The 13,149-nt window shown below is 42.5% G+C and overlaps 1 protein-coding gene across 4 annotated transcripts in view; it reads left to right on the plus strand.

Moving 5' to 3' along the window:
- Nucleotides 1-13,149, plus strand: part of EHMT1 (euchromatic histone lysine methyltransferase 1) — a 169,291-nt gene that overhangs the window by 36,544 nt on the left and 119,598 nt on the right. The window contains exon 1 of one of the 4 annotated variants that reach the window (XM_077835757.1): nucleotides 12,859-12,877. The exons of the other annotated variants lie outside the window; for them this stretch is intronic. The gene's annotated coding sequence lies outside the window, so the exon portion shown is untranslated. Of the gene's footprint in view, nucleotides 1-12,858; nucleotides 12,878-13,149 lie in introns of those variants that run through there. 4 annotated transcript variants of the gene reach the window in all.

Here is a 13,149-nt window from a genome sequence, read left to right on the forward strand (position 1 = left end):
TGAATAAACTTTCGTGTCTTCTTTCTGAGTTGCCACTGCACATTAAAGCAGGTGGAAATGTTCAAATGGCTAAGATCATGGCTTCATGGCCTTTTTTAGGCTACCGTGGCTCAGAGAAAATGGGAATGGATGCCTTGGACAGGAAAAAAACAACGCTTTAACATGTTTCAGGCTCTTTTTTCCCCTCCCAAATGCTCTTTTTAAAGAATTACAAATGCATGTTGGCATAGAAACTACAGAATCTGATTGAAGCATGCAAATGTAAAAGAAGCCTTTTCTGTGTGAACAACATGGACTGAGTCTCAGAAAAAGCTGGCTAAAATCTTTTACAAGGCAGAGAAAATTGTCCAGATGTTGCTGGAATTATCATGGCACTAAATATTTAGGGTTTTTAATTTGCATTTAAAATTCAAAAAGGCTCTAATGTAGGGAATGCAGATATGTTACCATTGGGTTTTCTTCTCCTCCTTCCTTCTTTTGAAAGAATTTATGGCCTACAAATATTGCTAAAATCTGTTTGGCTTTGAATAGTGCCAAATCCTCATTAAAACATGTGGATATTTCTGTGGTTTAATCTGTTGGAAATGTATCCGCAATCCAGTTATGTTAAATTAAGGAATAATATTGGCGTGGATGTTTGAAATATTAAATGTGGCAGTCGGAACACCAAGCAAAATGTTTGCACATTTTAATCGCTTAATGATTAATCTCTTAGTTTAGTCCGAGACCTGATCTGGAGTGCTTAGAACTGTCCCAGTTTCTCCGTTTTGCAAGGGAAATATTTGCTTCCTTTCCCCCTGAAACATCCAAAGAGCAACACAGTATCTCCTGCACCTTGCTTCCACTCACTTCCTCTTCAGCTGGCTAGCACAACTGCAGTGCCATGAGCTGAAGGAAGCTGTGGAGCATTGTAAGAAAGCTCTCACTGAGCATGCTCCTCAGCACCTACCGTGGGGTTGGAACTCATGGACAGACCAGTGTAGGCCTCTGAAATCCTTGATGAAAATCTTAAAAGCCAGCACAGCCAAACAGAGGTATGGATCACGTCGAGCTTTATTTAAGAGGTTTTTACTGCTGATTCTTCAATCCTTTGGGGTTTTCTAAAGACTGTCTTAGAGGAAATGCTTCTCTAAACTTAAATGGCTTAGCAGCACATATCAGTAGTTTGTGTCTCTGATATTTTATCTGCTCTGCTGAAGGCCAGGCTAGTTCTGGTAGCATGGAACCTTTGCACTTTTAATTTGTGCTGTGTGAGGTGCCATTTCTAAGGTGCTGCCTTTTGCTTGCATGCTGCTGCTGTTGGAAATACTCCCTTTTCATGAGTTACTTCAGAAGCAGGTAAGGCCACGAATTGCAAAGTCAATTGATTTTTATTTTTTTTTAAATTGCCTGTGGTGAGTCCCACCAAGTCTTTCTCTCTTTAATGAAGCAGAATTAAGGCAACACTTCGTCGTTTTGAGTGTCGAAGTAGGTAGGTAAAGAGAGCCATGAAATGCAGCTTACAAACCACAGTGCCTTGGGATACATTCATAAGATTAAAAGAACAGGAGGACTTGTGGCACTTTAGAGACTAACAAATTTATTTGAGCATAAGCTTTCGTGAGCTACAGCTTCATCCGATGAAGTGAGCTATAGCTCACGAAAGCCTATGCTCAAATAAATGTGTTAGTCTCTAAGGTGCCACAAGTCCTCCTGTTCTTTTTGCGGATACAGACTAACATGGCTGCTACTCTGAAACCATTCATAAGATTAGAGCTGGGTGGATTTGTTGCATAGCATTTTGGGGACAGTTTACTTTGGATGTTACGTTTTCCAGAGTTCAATAATAGTTTTTATTATTTTCTTTTTTAAAGATAGAAATGAGGGGAACCGTGGTAAATAGGCTCATTTTTAAAAAAAGTTGTCTCCTTATTTTGGATTTTTGCCTTGGTTTTCAGATGACCTTGTATTAAAATGGGCATCTAGATGAAAAGTCAGTGCAGTTTCTTAAATAGCATAATTCCAGAAGAATGTTACTAAACAGCATTGTGTTGTCGCTGCCCCATCGGTGAGTGGGTAGCATTCGCACCCCGTCAGTTGAATATGTGATCACTCCGACTTAAAAGGGGCACTGTTTAAGGTCAAGAGGCCCATAACTCAATCAATTTTTTTTTGTCCTGTCTTAAAACTCCATGTAATTCTTTCTATTTGAGGGTTTGGATTAAAATAAATAAATAACTAGTCAGTGCAATTTCCCTTTTTTTTTTTTTTTTAAATGTAAAAATTGGCATCAGTTGCCTAGCTCTCATGAGCAACCCTACAATAACAAATCAGGTTGCTAAGGCATAATGCTGAAAAATCAATTAGTGGAATTTTCTTTTTTTGATGAATATAAGGCACCTGGCGATGGCATCACTCTAAATTTTTCAATAAAAGATACAGTAATAAACCAGCATGCGATGGAGGGTGGGGAGGAAAGCCAGCCAGCTGCAGGAGGGAAATAGGTTTCAAAGGATTCTTCTTGGTGGCTGTGAAATGCACCAGAACTGTGGGCTTTGGAGCACTGATGCTTTCCCATGATTGATATATAGGTTCTTCAGGGGCGCTGGCTGAAATTCATCCCTCGCATCTCCCCTCTTTCTCCTGCATACCACACGAACCACAATTAATTGGGTTTTGTGCTGGGAATGCCGCTGCGGATGGGGGAGGGACAAAATCTACCCCAGAGACATGAGTACAGGCATAATTGGTTTTCCATTCTGCGGACTGGTAAGTGGTCACAGCCTATCTGTGCCCCTATGTGGGAGTTCTGGTTACTGTATCCAAGTGCCAGTCCAGTAGTCCCTCTGTGCCAGCCTAATCAGGTTTGATGGAGAGTACCCAGACATGGAGCTGGCTCCTGCAAACTGCTGGCTTACTTTGCTCCAGCCCAGCAAACCACTGTAAGCATGTGAACAAGCCTCCTTAAAGTGCTTTGTTTGTCTGGGGCCAGAGGGCTCTGCACCTGGGCTCAATTCTGCCATGGTGCACAGAGGATAAGGATGCAGACACATGGCCATTCTGCCTCCTCCCCCCACAGTAACAATGCGAGGATTAGATGCTGTCTTGCACAGACCTTCTGCACCGGGGTGCTCTTCACCTTTTCAGAGTAAATCTGGATGCTGGAGTGTTTAATTCGATGGTTTAGGCACTGTCTTCTGGAATCTTTAGTCTGTAGTGGGATACTTACAGTGCCTGTGCCCAAGAGTAAAAACATCTGATGTAAGAGGTAGGGACTGTGACCTAGCAGAGAATCCAGACAAATAGAAATGAACAGGAACCCTGTATTTCCAAGGGTCCTAGTTTACAAAGGCTTTTTTGAGGGGAGATTTTAATTCCAAAATTCATTTCCTCCACCAATTTTTAGGGAAATTTCCCAGCATAGTTACAGCAAGATAATTATTCTGCTACAGTTATATTGGGATAAATCCAGGCTTTTTAAGTGGAGTAATTATACTGGAATAAAGTCACTTTAATTCCAGAATAGTGTGTCCACATGGGGACATACACCGATATATATATAATGGGATAATTATTCTGGTATAACTAGCCCTTTCTAGTGGCTGTTCCATCACTCCAAGGGTAAAAGGTTGGAAGAGCTTCAAAAAAGCCAGGAGCCCTTCCCCCTATTCCCTGGCCAGACACGCACATTCTACTGGTTGGGCGCTTAACAAGGAAGAAGATCTGTGTCTATCCTTAGGTTAAATTAAAGAAAGAAATGTTCATTGGAATCCTGTACATACAGTCAGAGTGGGAAAACGGGTCCTAGTAAGCTGGGCTTCCTCTTCACTGGTTGGCTCAGAGAAGTGTGTATATGTGTTTTGTGGTTTGAATTTTACAGTTTCTAAGACCAGGACAGGGGATTTGGCAGAGTTTTCAAGCAAGCTCACCTGTTTTTGGAGGACAGCAGCTGCCAGTTAACTCTGCTGCCTAGACGCCATCATCCCCTGCATTCTGAGGACCAGCAGGATCTGTGCTCCAACTACCATCTGAAGGGGTCTATAGGAAGAGGATTAGAAATGGAGGGTGGGGGGGGAGGAGAAAGAAAACACTGAAGGTAAAAATAAGGGAAGAGAGACCAGATCAGAAGAAGAAAAACTTGGCATAGAGCGATGAGGAAGAAGAGAAATGCACCCAAACTTTTAAGGGGATGAACAATTATAGACAAACTAGTGGAAGAGAAAGCACAGATGTTAAAAAAAGACTGAAGAAAAGACACCTAAAGATACAGACTGAAAGGTGGAGAATGGATGAAAAGGGCAAAGGATGTAGGAGGGGAAGAAGCAAGACCTAGTAACTTACCCCTGTATTATGTAACAAGATGTTTGCTTTATCCATCATTCGAACCCATGATTAAATGGTGATTTGGCTGTTGAAAAAATAAATCTGAAAATTGTGCTGGCATTGGCCTGGGAGGGATGACCCTGCCCTTCCCCCAACCTACCCCCCTGTGGAGGCAGAAGATTCCCCTCATTTAAGACACTACAGCTGGCTGAGTAATGTCTTGATGCTTAGAGGCCCTGATAAAGCATGTGAATGGCCATGTGGAAAGAGAGTTTAGGAGGATTATACTCTGTGCTAGTGAATACATATTCTGTGTAACTCATGCTTCCTAAGGCATGGCAATAGCCTGTCTACCTTGTTCTTTAACACTATAAAATGACTATCACAATCTTAGGCTCCATCTTGACTTCTAAAAGAGGTGTGTTTTTACATCAAGATAGCTGTGGTGAAATAGCTATCTTAATATGAGACCCCAGTGGAGACAAGATATAGGTAGGTTTGACCTCAGTGTAGCTAGTGTAGGTCAACACTATACATCCGACCTGGGGTTCACCTCGACTAGCAACATCAAGATAAAAACTACAGTGTCTTCTCTCTATTAAGTTTTTCTGTCAAGTTGGCTATCATAAGTGAGCCATCTCAGTGTCAAAGATGCACCTCTTTTTTTGCAGTGAAGACACAGACACAATTTAAAAACTTTTCCCCTCTCCGGAGGTGCCCCTGTTTTCAATGAATGTAACATTTACAGGGGAGTTTGGGAACCAGGCAGTGTGAGAGTTGGATTTGGAAATAAGCGTGCCATTGATAAGCACTACGAGGTAGGTTGCAATGTAATGGCACGCTGAAAATGGCTGTCTGGGTAGGGTACCTCATGGAACAGACTCCTTAGCCAGAGCTTTAGCTATCACTCTTCTCAGTGCATTCTGTAAATCCGACAAAGAACCTGGTTCAATATTTTGCATGGCAAGATGAGGACTATCAGTGCATGGGCTGACATCGAATCAGAAATGTGGGACTGGAGACTCAAGAGGCCATCAAATCCAGCTCCCTGGGCTGAGGCAGGACCAAGTAAACCATCCCAGACAGCTGTTTGTCTAACCTGCTCTTAAAAACCACCAATGACCAGGATTCAGCAACTTTAAATCCATTATGATCCTGATGGAGTACTGTTTGGATGTAGTTTTTATAAGCGAAGTGACAGTAGCTATTTCCCCTTCCTTTTCCTCAAATAGAGTGAGAGATGCCTAGATTTAAGCATAACTGCACAGTAGCATTACGAGGGACAAAAGAAATGACTGCAACAGAAATAAAAATGTGCTAGAAATGACGGAGTGAAAAATCCACTCGACTCTCTCATTTGTTTAGCATGCATGCGAGTGTCCACTTTCCACAATTTAGATCTGAACAGAATGTCTGATTTAGTAGCATCCCTCACTGCAGAGAGTTCTGCTTTATGAAGATGTGGGATTAGCATTTTGCTACTGACTGGGGCATTGGAATTGTACTGAAGCAGGGATAAATAAAGGTTTTTATATACTTTTATTATTTATGACTGTGAACCATGTTTCTTTTGTTTGTGTGTTGGGATGGATGAAGGCTGCTTGTTTGATTCATGACATCCATTCCAGTCCTCTGGAATGAGGCATATTTAGATTATGTAATGTACAGCACTGAATCGGAATTCCAGCAAAGCTTTATTCGCTCCAGAATGGATGAAGAGCATTGAATGTTTTCTGAAATGACAGGCGTTTTAGATTACCTTAAAACTGATCTTTCAGACTATTCCTTCTAAAGGAAGTTTTAAAATAAGGTCTGGAGCTCCAGGCATGTCAGTTTACTGACCTGTAAATATTCACCCTTGTAGGTTTCACACCAACATCTGAGGCACGTCAGGAAGGGGGAATATCAAAAATCCTAGCACAGTAATGGCAATGCCAAAGGGATTTTGCCATTATAACCATCTGAGTTTATATAGTTGTTATCATGAGGTGCCCGAATGGGCCTCTCCCCACCCCCTTTAAGTGGAGAGAAAGGGAAAATGCTACTCAGCAATCCCTCCCACAACCACACGATGATTCCCTACAAGCAGTCAAGGTTTAAGATACATTTGCATTTAGATCATACGTTTGCTTATTGCTTAAACCCCAACCCTGCAGAGAGATGGATGTAGGTAGACATCTCTGAGGAGCCCTGTTGACTTTGATTAAGGCTCCAGGTGGGCCCTGGGATCTGCCGCCATGATTTTCTTTTGCAGGGTCAGGGCCTTATTTAAGGTCTGTAATGTTTGGGCTTTTCACTCATGAAGTGGAATGGTACAAAGTATACACAAAGAACGAAAAAGATTATTTTACTTCCTAGAAAGGTGTTTCACTATGCACCACATTTTGCCAACCCTATACTGAGTGGTGTCTTACTTTGCAAGTTGTCCCATAGATTTCAGTGGGACTGTTGTGGAGGAAAGTACTACGTAATGTGAGTAAGTGAGGGTGGCAGGATCGACCCTTGTTTTCTTGTGTAGTTGAGGCTGTGAGGTGCTTTGCCAGCCCAGATTCGCAGTTCCCTTGTTGCTGTTGCTCTCTAGTGACAGCTAAAGACACCAGGGGCTCAATAAAGGAGCTAAATAATATTTGCAAGGTGATCTACCAGTATTTAGCTTGACATTAACCTGTTTGGGGAAAGATCACCACACAGACTGTGCTGAAGCCTAATGAATGCGCCGTGGTAACGCTGTATAAAACACACACCTCACTGCAGTGAAAAGGTTTCTGGTTTGCATGTTTTCTACTGCTGACTGTAGGAATAGGATGGCTGGTCCTGGGAATCTTTCTGATTGGCTAAATCCTACCCTCATGGGGTAAGTGAAAACAAGATTTAACTCCCGAAGTACAACAGGAGTGATTAGATCAAAGGCCTACAGGGATAAATTGAGCAAAGCCATTCAGTCAACTGAGTCTGAAGTATCCTCACTAAGGCTAATTCTGGTTTTCTGGATGAGATCAAGTGAGCACGTACTAGGAATGATCCAGCTACTAATAAGCCTCATGTGAAACTGCAGAGCTTTCACTTACCAAGTGGGAAATGTTACCCAGCTGCTGGAGGAAAGCAAGCTGACTTGAGTTTATTTAATTGAGGCCTGAGTGATCAGATTGTTGATGACACCTGTGAGTAGGTTTCCTGCGTTAAAAGATCTTGAGCCTGATTCTCCATTACCCATGCACACTGTGCGGTCACACTTATGCAAAGTGGGGTGTAAAATGCTACCAAGTTAGAATAGTACTGCACTGGTGTCAGTGACCGCACAAGGTACAGGAAAACAGAGGATCCCGCCCCTTGTTCCAAAGATCAGCCGTACCCTCGATGCAGGATTGTGCTTCAGGGCCAGAACCCAATACACAGTTGTAAAGCTCAGCACCTGGAGAGCTAGTCTGAGCCTAGTACAAAACATCAACATGTTGAGCCCTGGGCCTTTGCATTTTTCTTGCCCAATGAGAGTTGGGGAAAGAGTAGTTTTTGTCGGTAGACAAAGTTCACCCCAGTTCACCCCAGTGTAACTCCTTTGACTTCGCTGGATTTACACCAAGGACAGATATGAGCTACTGTGTCTGCGAGAAAGCAAAGAATAGCAGAGAGGCTGGATTGCTGAATTGAAAACATTTCAAAAGCAAGTGGCCACTTTGCCTAGCACAGCACTCTGAAAACTCAGAATAATACTACTAATGTTTTGCATTTATCTGGCACCTTCTCTCTGAAGGTCTCAAAGCCACTCCAGATGTTAACAAATAAAGCCTCACATCTTCCTGGCCAAGATCAGACAGCTAGCCTATGGCAGACTGAGGCCGTGTCTACACTACAGGGGGAGATCGATCTAAGTTATGCAACTTCAGCTTCATGAATAACATATCAGAGGGTAGCCGTGTAGTTGAATGTAGCTGAAGTCGACGTACTTGAATCTACTTACTGCAGGGTCCACACTATGCGATGTCAGCTGGAGACGCTCTCCCGTTGACTGCGCTTCTCATTCAGGTGGAGTACAGGAGTCGACGGGAGAGTGATCTAGACCCACTAAATGGACTGCCGATGCATTGATCGCCGCATGTCGAACCCCCTGGTAAGTGTAGACAAGCCCTCAGGAACAGCAGCTACTTCCTATACTCCCCGTTTTCTGCCATGACAAAGGCTTATTCTTATAGAAGATGAATGTTGGGCCTTTGTCATGGCAAATTATGAAACATATTTAAATAGGATGTTTAAATAGGCCAGTACACCAAATTCCATGGCTACCTTTCCTCTTTTAAATTAGTGTTCACACATCTCCAGGAACACGAGTGGCCCCAAGCATTCATTCTTTGTTACTTAGGTATTTGCAAGCAGCATGTGCTGGGGCACTAACAAGGGTGCACAAGAAAGGGAGAACGGGAGGCAATATTTAAACTTGTTAACAAGCAAGTGGTCTGACCCGATATTTTTACATATCCTGTTGTTGCCATATTACATTGTTACCTAAAAAACTGGCAAATGTTTATTGGTACAAACCATGTGATGTAGCAATTCCTGCTGTCAGCTGCCTGACCCTATTGGGCTGTCCCTGCCACTCCAGCAAAGAAATAATTTTCACAAGTGGTTTTTCTGAGCTTGCTGCTGGCAGTGACTAACTTCTTGAAGGGTGACCTCTTGTGACACTGACCGGTTAATGTCCGAGTGTCACAAACTCTAAAACAGCAGGATGCAGTCAGGTTTAAATACTGGTTGAGCAGTTATCATAAAAAGAAGTGCCTTGATTAAAAGTGTAACTTTTTGTTTAAATACATTTTGTGTACAAATTTTCCCCATCAACTAAAAGTTATTTTTGGAGAGGGGAATATATAAAGAAAAAATAACATCACTGCTCCTTCTGTTTGGTAATATTTACTCTTGTTTTAAAATAATTAATGCGGGATTTTTAAAGGAGTTAGATGCCCGAATCCCATTGAATTTTGAAGTCAGACCCAAAGTATCTCAAATTGGGAAACCAAAAGCAGTGGCCTAAATGTTGGCTAAAGTGGCATGCCCGAGGTGACACAGTGAATCAGTGGCAGGGCCTGGAGTAGAATCTAGGTCCCTGAAGACCCATCCTCATGCTCAGTACACTAAACAAAGAGCTTGTCTATGCCACCCTTCAGTCTGGACCCTGCAGTGGTGTGAATAGCAGAGTGTCCCCAGAGTGCTGAACTGTAACACCCCCATGTGGATGCTGGGGGAGCATGAACTAAAAGGTTCCTAGGTCACATTAACATAATCCTGTTCTGAAGAGGTTTTTGTTCGTGTGACGAGGAACCTTTTAGTTTGTGCTCCCAGCATCCACATGGGGGTGTTACAGATCAGCACTCTGGGGCACTCTGCTATTCACACCCCTGCAGTCCAAACTGCAGGGTAGTATAGACATAGCCTAAGGCCACTTTTCAAACTTTTGGCCTTTGCCTCTCTGTGCCTCAGTTTTTCTATCTATAAAATGGGCAAGTTTCATTATCGCCACCTTTTATACAGCACTTTGGGATTTAGAGATGAAAAGTGCTAAGTATTTTTATTATTTGTAGTAATAAAATTAAGAAGATTATGATCTTTCCTTATATCCACTTCTAGGTGATTTTAAATGCTCTTTTGGGTATTTAATGTGTCTTTGTAGTTGAGACACATAGATAATTAGGGCTTGGAAATTGTCAAAGCCTCCAAGAACATCTACATTGGTTTGGACAAATCTAGTATTATAAGAATAAGCTGCAGGAGGTGAAGAGGTACATTTGTGGGGGGATGGCTAGAGAATTTGCCTTTGGTATTACAGTATTTCAGACTGGGCTATGATTGGAAAATTGCATTAAACCAGTTAAATGCCATTCCCTGTCAATTGAAAAGTCAATGTACTGACAATGGATTTGCTTTTAAGATAGAGCTTCATGCTCTAAGGCAGTGGCTCTCAACCAAGGGTACGCGTACCCCTGGGGGTACGCAGAGAACTTCCAGGGGTACATCAGCTCATCTAGATATTTTCCTAATTTTATAACAGGCTACATAAAGAGCACTAGCAAGGTCAGTACAAACTAAAATTTCATACAGACAATGACTTGTTTATACTGCTCTATCTATAATCCTATGATTTTGGCATGGGTTTTTTTTTTACTAAAAGTCATGGACAGGACATGGGCAATGCACAATAACATCAGGGAAACGTACACAGGGCTGGCATTAGGGGGTGGCAAGCAGGGCAGTTGTCCAGGGCCCCACGCCACAGGGGCCCTCCCGAAGCTAAGTTACGGGTGGTGGTACTTGGGTTTCGGCTTCACAAGTGAAAAATAAGCTCAAGTATCATTTTGAAAGGTAAGTACAATATTTATATTCCAATCACTTTGTTTTATAATGATATGGTAAAAATGAGAAAGTCAGCAATTTTTCAGCAGTAGTGAGCTGTGACACTTCGGTGCTTTTTATGTCTGATTTTGTAAGCAAGTAGTTTTTAAGTGAGGTGAACCTTGGGGTATGCAAGTCAAGTCAGACTCCTGAAAGGGGCACAGTAGTCTGGAAAGGTTGAGAACCACTGATCTAGGGCAGTTTCCCTTGACACATGCATGTTTTTAATGTCAAATTTTACCCTTCAGGCTACTGCCTGGGTTCTACTGTGAGCATGTTCCAGTGGGTCACAAGGTCGTTCCATCAGTAAATTGGCATTTTCAAGCAGAAAGCCTCTTCTAAAACCCTCTGATGGATAAGAGCTGAAGGCCTGATTTTTAAACGTTTCCAAGCATACTCGTTGCAGATTAACCTTGCTGAAGCTTTGGACAGAGTACTGTTGAAAATTAGGTGATTGATGGCACGGAGGTCTCAATGCCTTGGTCTCCATTTGCAAGAAAGAAATGCAGTTTTACTAGATATTGGTGATGTGGCTGTATTCTGGGGATCTATAATCTACTATAACAATAAGTCATCAATTACGAGGATTTGAAGGTGGTTTGCTTTGTTTTTGTAGATCAAGTAAAGGTAAACACTTAGCTTTTACCATTAAAAGACAATTTAAATAGGACAGAGGTTTGTAGGTTGCATCCCTTTCCCCTTCTCTGTAGCTTGCCTGATTTCCTGGGCATCAACCACACTGCGGGTTGCATTCAGAATAACAATATGAGGTATGCTGGGGCCAGTTCTCCTCTCACATCAGCTTCTCACATCAGTTTCTCCATTGATTTCATTGCTGTTACTTGTGATTTAAACACATATAAGGGAGAGCAGAATCAGGCCCACATCAACTCAAGCAGAGATTGCAAGCTGGCCTTGAGTCCCAGCTTGTTTTAAGATGAACTCTGTGCTGAGTCAGTCTTCAGAAGAATATGCATTAGGAGCCATCACTTTATTTGCTCTTTTATATGTATTCATTCGACTTTCTGAGTCCTGATTTTCAGAGGTGCCAAGTCCCAGCAACTCCAGATGAAGTCATTGGGAGTTGCAGGTGCTCAGCACCTTGGCAGATCAGGCTCTAGCTCAGTGATTCTCAAAGCTGGTCCGCTGCTTGTTCAGGGAAAGCCCCTGGCGGGCCGGACCAGTTTGTTTACCTGCCGCGTCCGCAGGTTCAGCTGATTGTGGCTCCCACTGGCCACAGTTCACCGCTCCAGGCCAATGGGGGCTGCGGGAAGGGCGGCCAGCACGTCCCTTGGCCTGTGCCGCTTCCTGCAGCCCCAATTGGCCTTCAGCTCGAGGACCTTTCCGTGTGAACAGCCCTACGAGAAGAGTTATGACTGTGTAGTAAGGCTGCCTTTGCCCATAAACCCTAATGCATGCCCTTGGCCTGAAGTTTTGGAGATAAAACTAACAAAACAAATCTGGGAAAGGTTACTGTTTCTGCTGGAGCTGCGTTGATGGCAGGTGTATTTTGAACTGTGCTAACATACCTTGTGGAACTGTGTTAAGGGTTTCCCACTTAGTCTGCTCATCCACTGGAAACAGAATACCTAGTCTAGGGTATGGGATTGAATCTTGATTTCCTTTCTTTCTTTCTCTACCACTTCCCAGGGAAACAAAGCAAATGCCTTGGGCAGATAGCTACTGAAAAGGGGGTTTTATATAGTTGCAAGCCAGTCTGTCCCCTTAATGAACAATTGGCTTGCTGCACTGTCTGACTATTGATAGTTCTGTAAGAACCTTGATGGTATGTGAAGCAGCTTTAATTCCTTTTTATCAACAAGAGTTGCAGGTGCATCTTCCTTATATTTTTTTTAAAAAAGGCAATGCTTACAAATTGGTCTTTGTTTCCAAGGAAACAAACCTGACATGCTTGAGCTGCACGAGTTGCAAACGCTTACATTTAGCAGACATGCCGCAGGATTATATGGTCTGCATATTATTTTTAAATTACCTTCAATTTAAAGGTAAAGAGAGGAGGAGGGGATGGAATTCGTCAGCAGGCTATGCCAATTTGTGTGTAATTAAAACCTATATAATATCTTAGATTTGCCTATTATGATGTAAGGAGAACACTGACCTGCACTGAAAATGACGGACCTACAACACATCCCCATAAAGAAAGTGTCATGGGGCCAAATTGCTACTTCAGTTTGTGAGTATGGGTGATATGATGAAATGTTTTGGGAGAACTAAAGGCTTGCGTGGGTATAAACACACACTTTTTACATAGTAAATTTATCATGGGTCACTTTACTGACTGTCTTGCATAATGACAGGTTTCAGAGTAGCAGTCGTGTTAGTCTGTATCCGTAAAAAGACAAGGAGTACTTGTGGCACCTTAGAGACTAACAAATTTATTAGAGCATAATCGGATATGAAGTGAGCTGTAGCTCACGAAAGCTTATGCTCTAATAAATTTGTTAG

This window comes from Eretmochelys imbricata, chromosome 16 (genome assembly GCF_965152235.1).
Source record: "Eretmochelys imbricata isolate rEreImb1 chromosome 16, rEreImb1.hap1, whole genome shotgun sequence".
NCBI classification, from domain to species: Eukaryota; Metazoa; Chordata; order Testudines; family Cheloniidae; genus Eretmochelys; species Eretmochelys imbricata.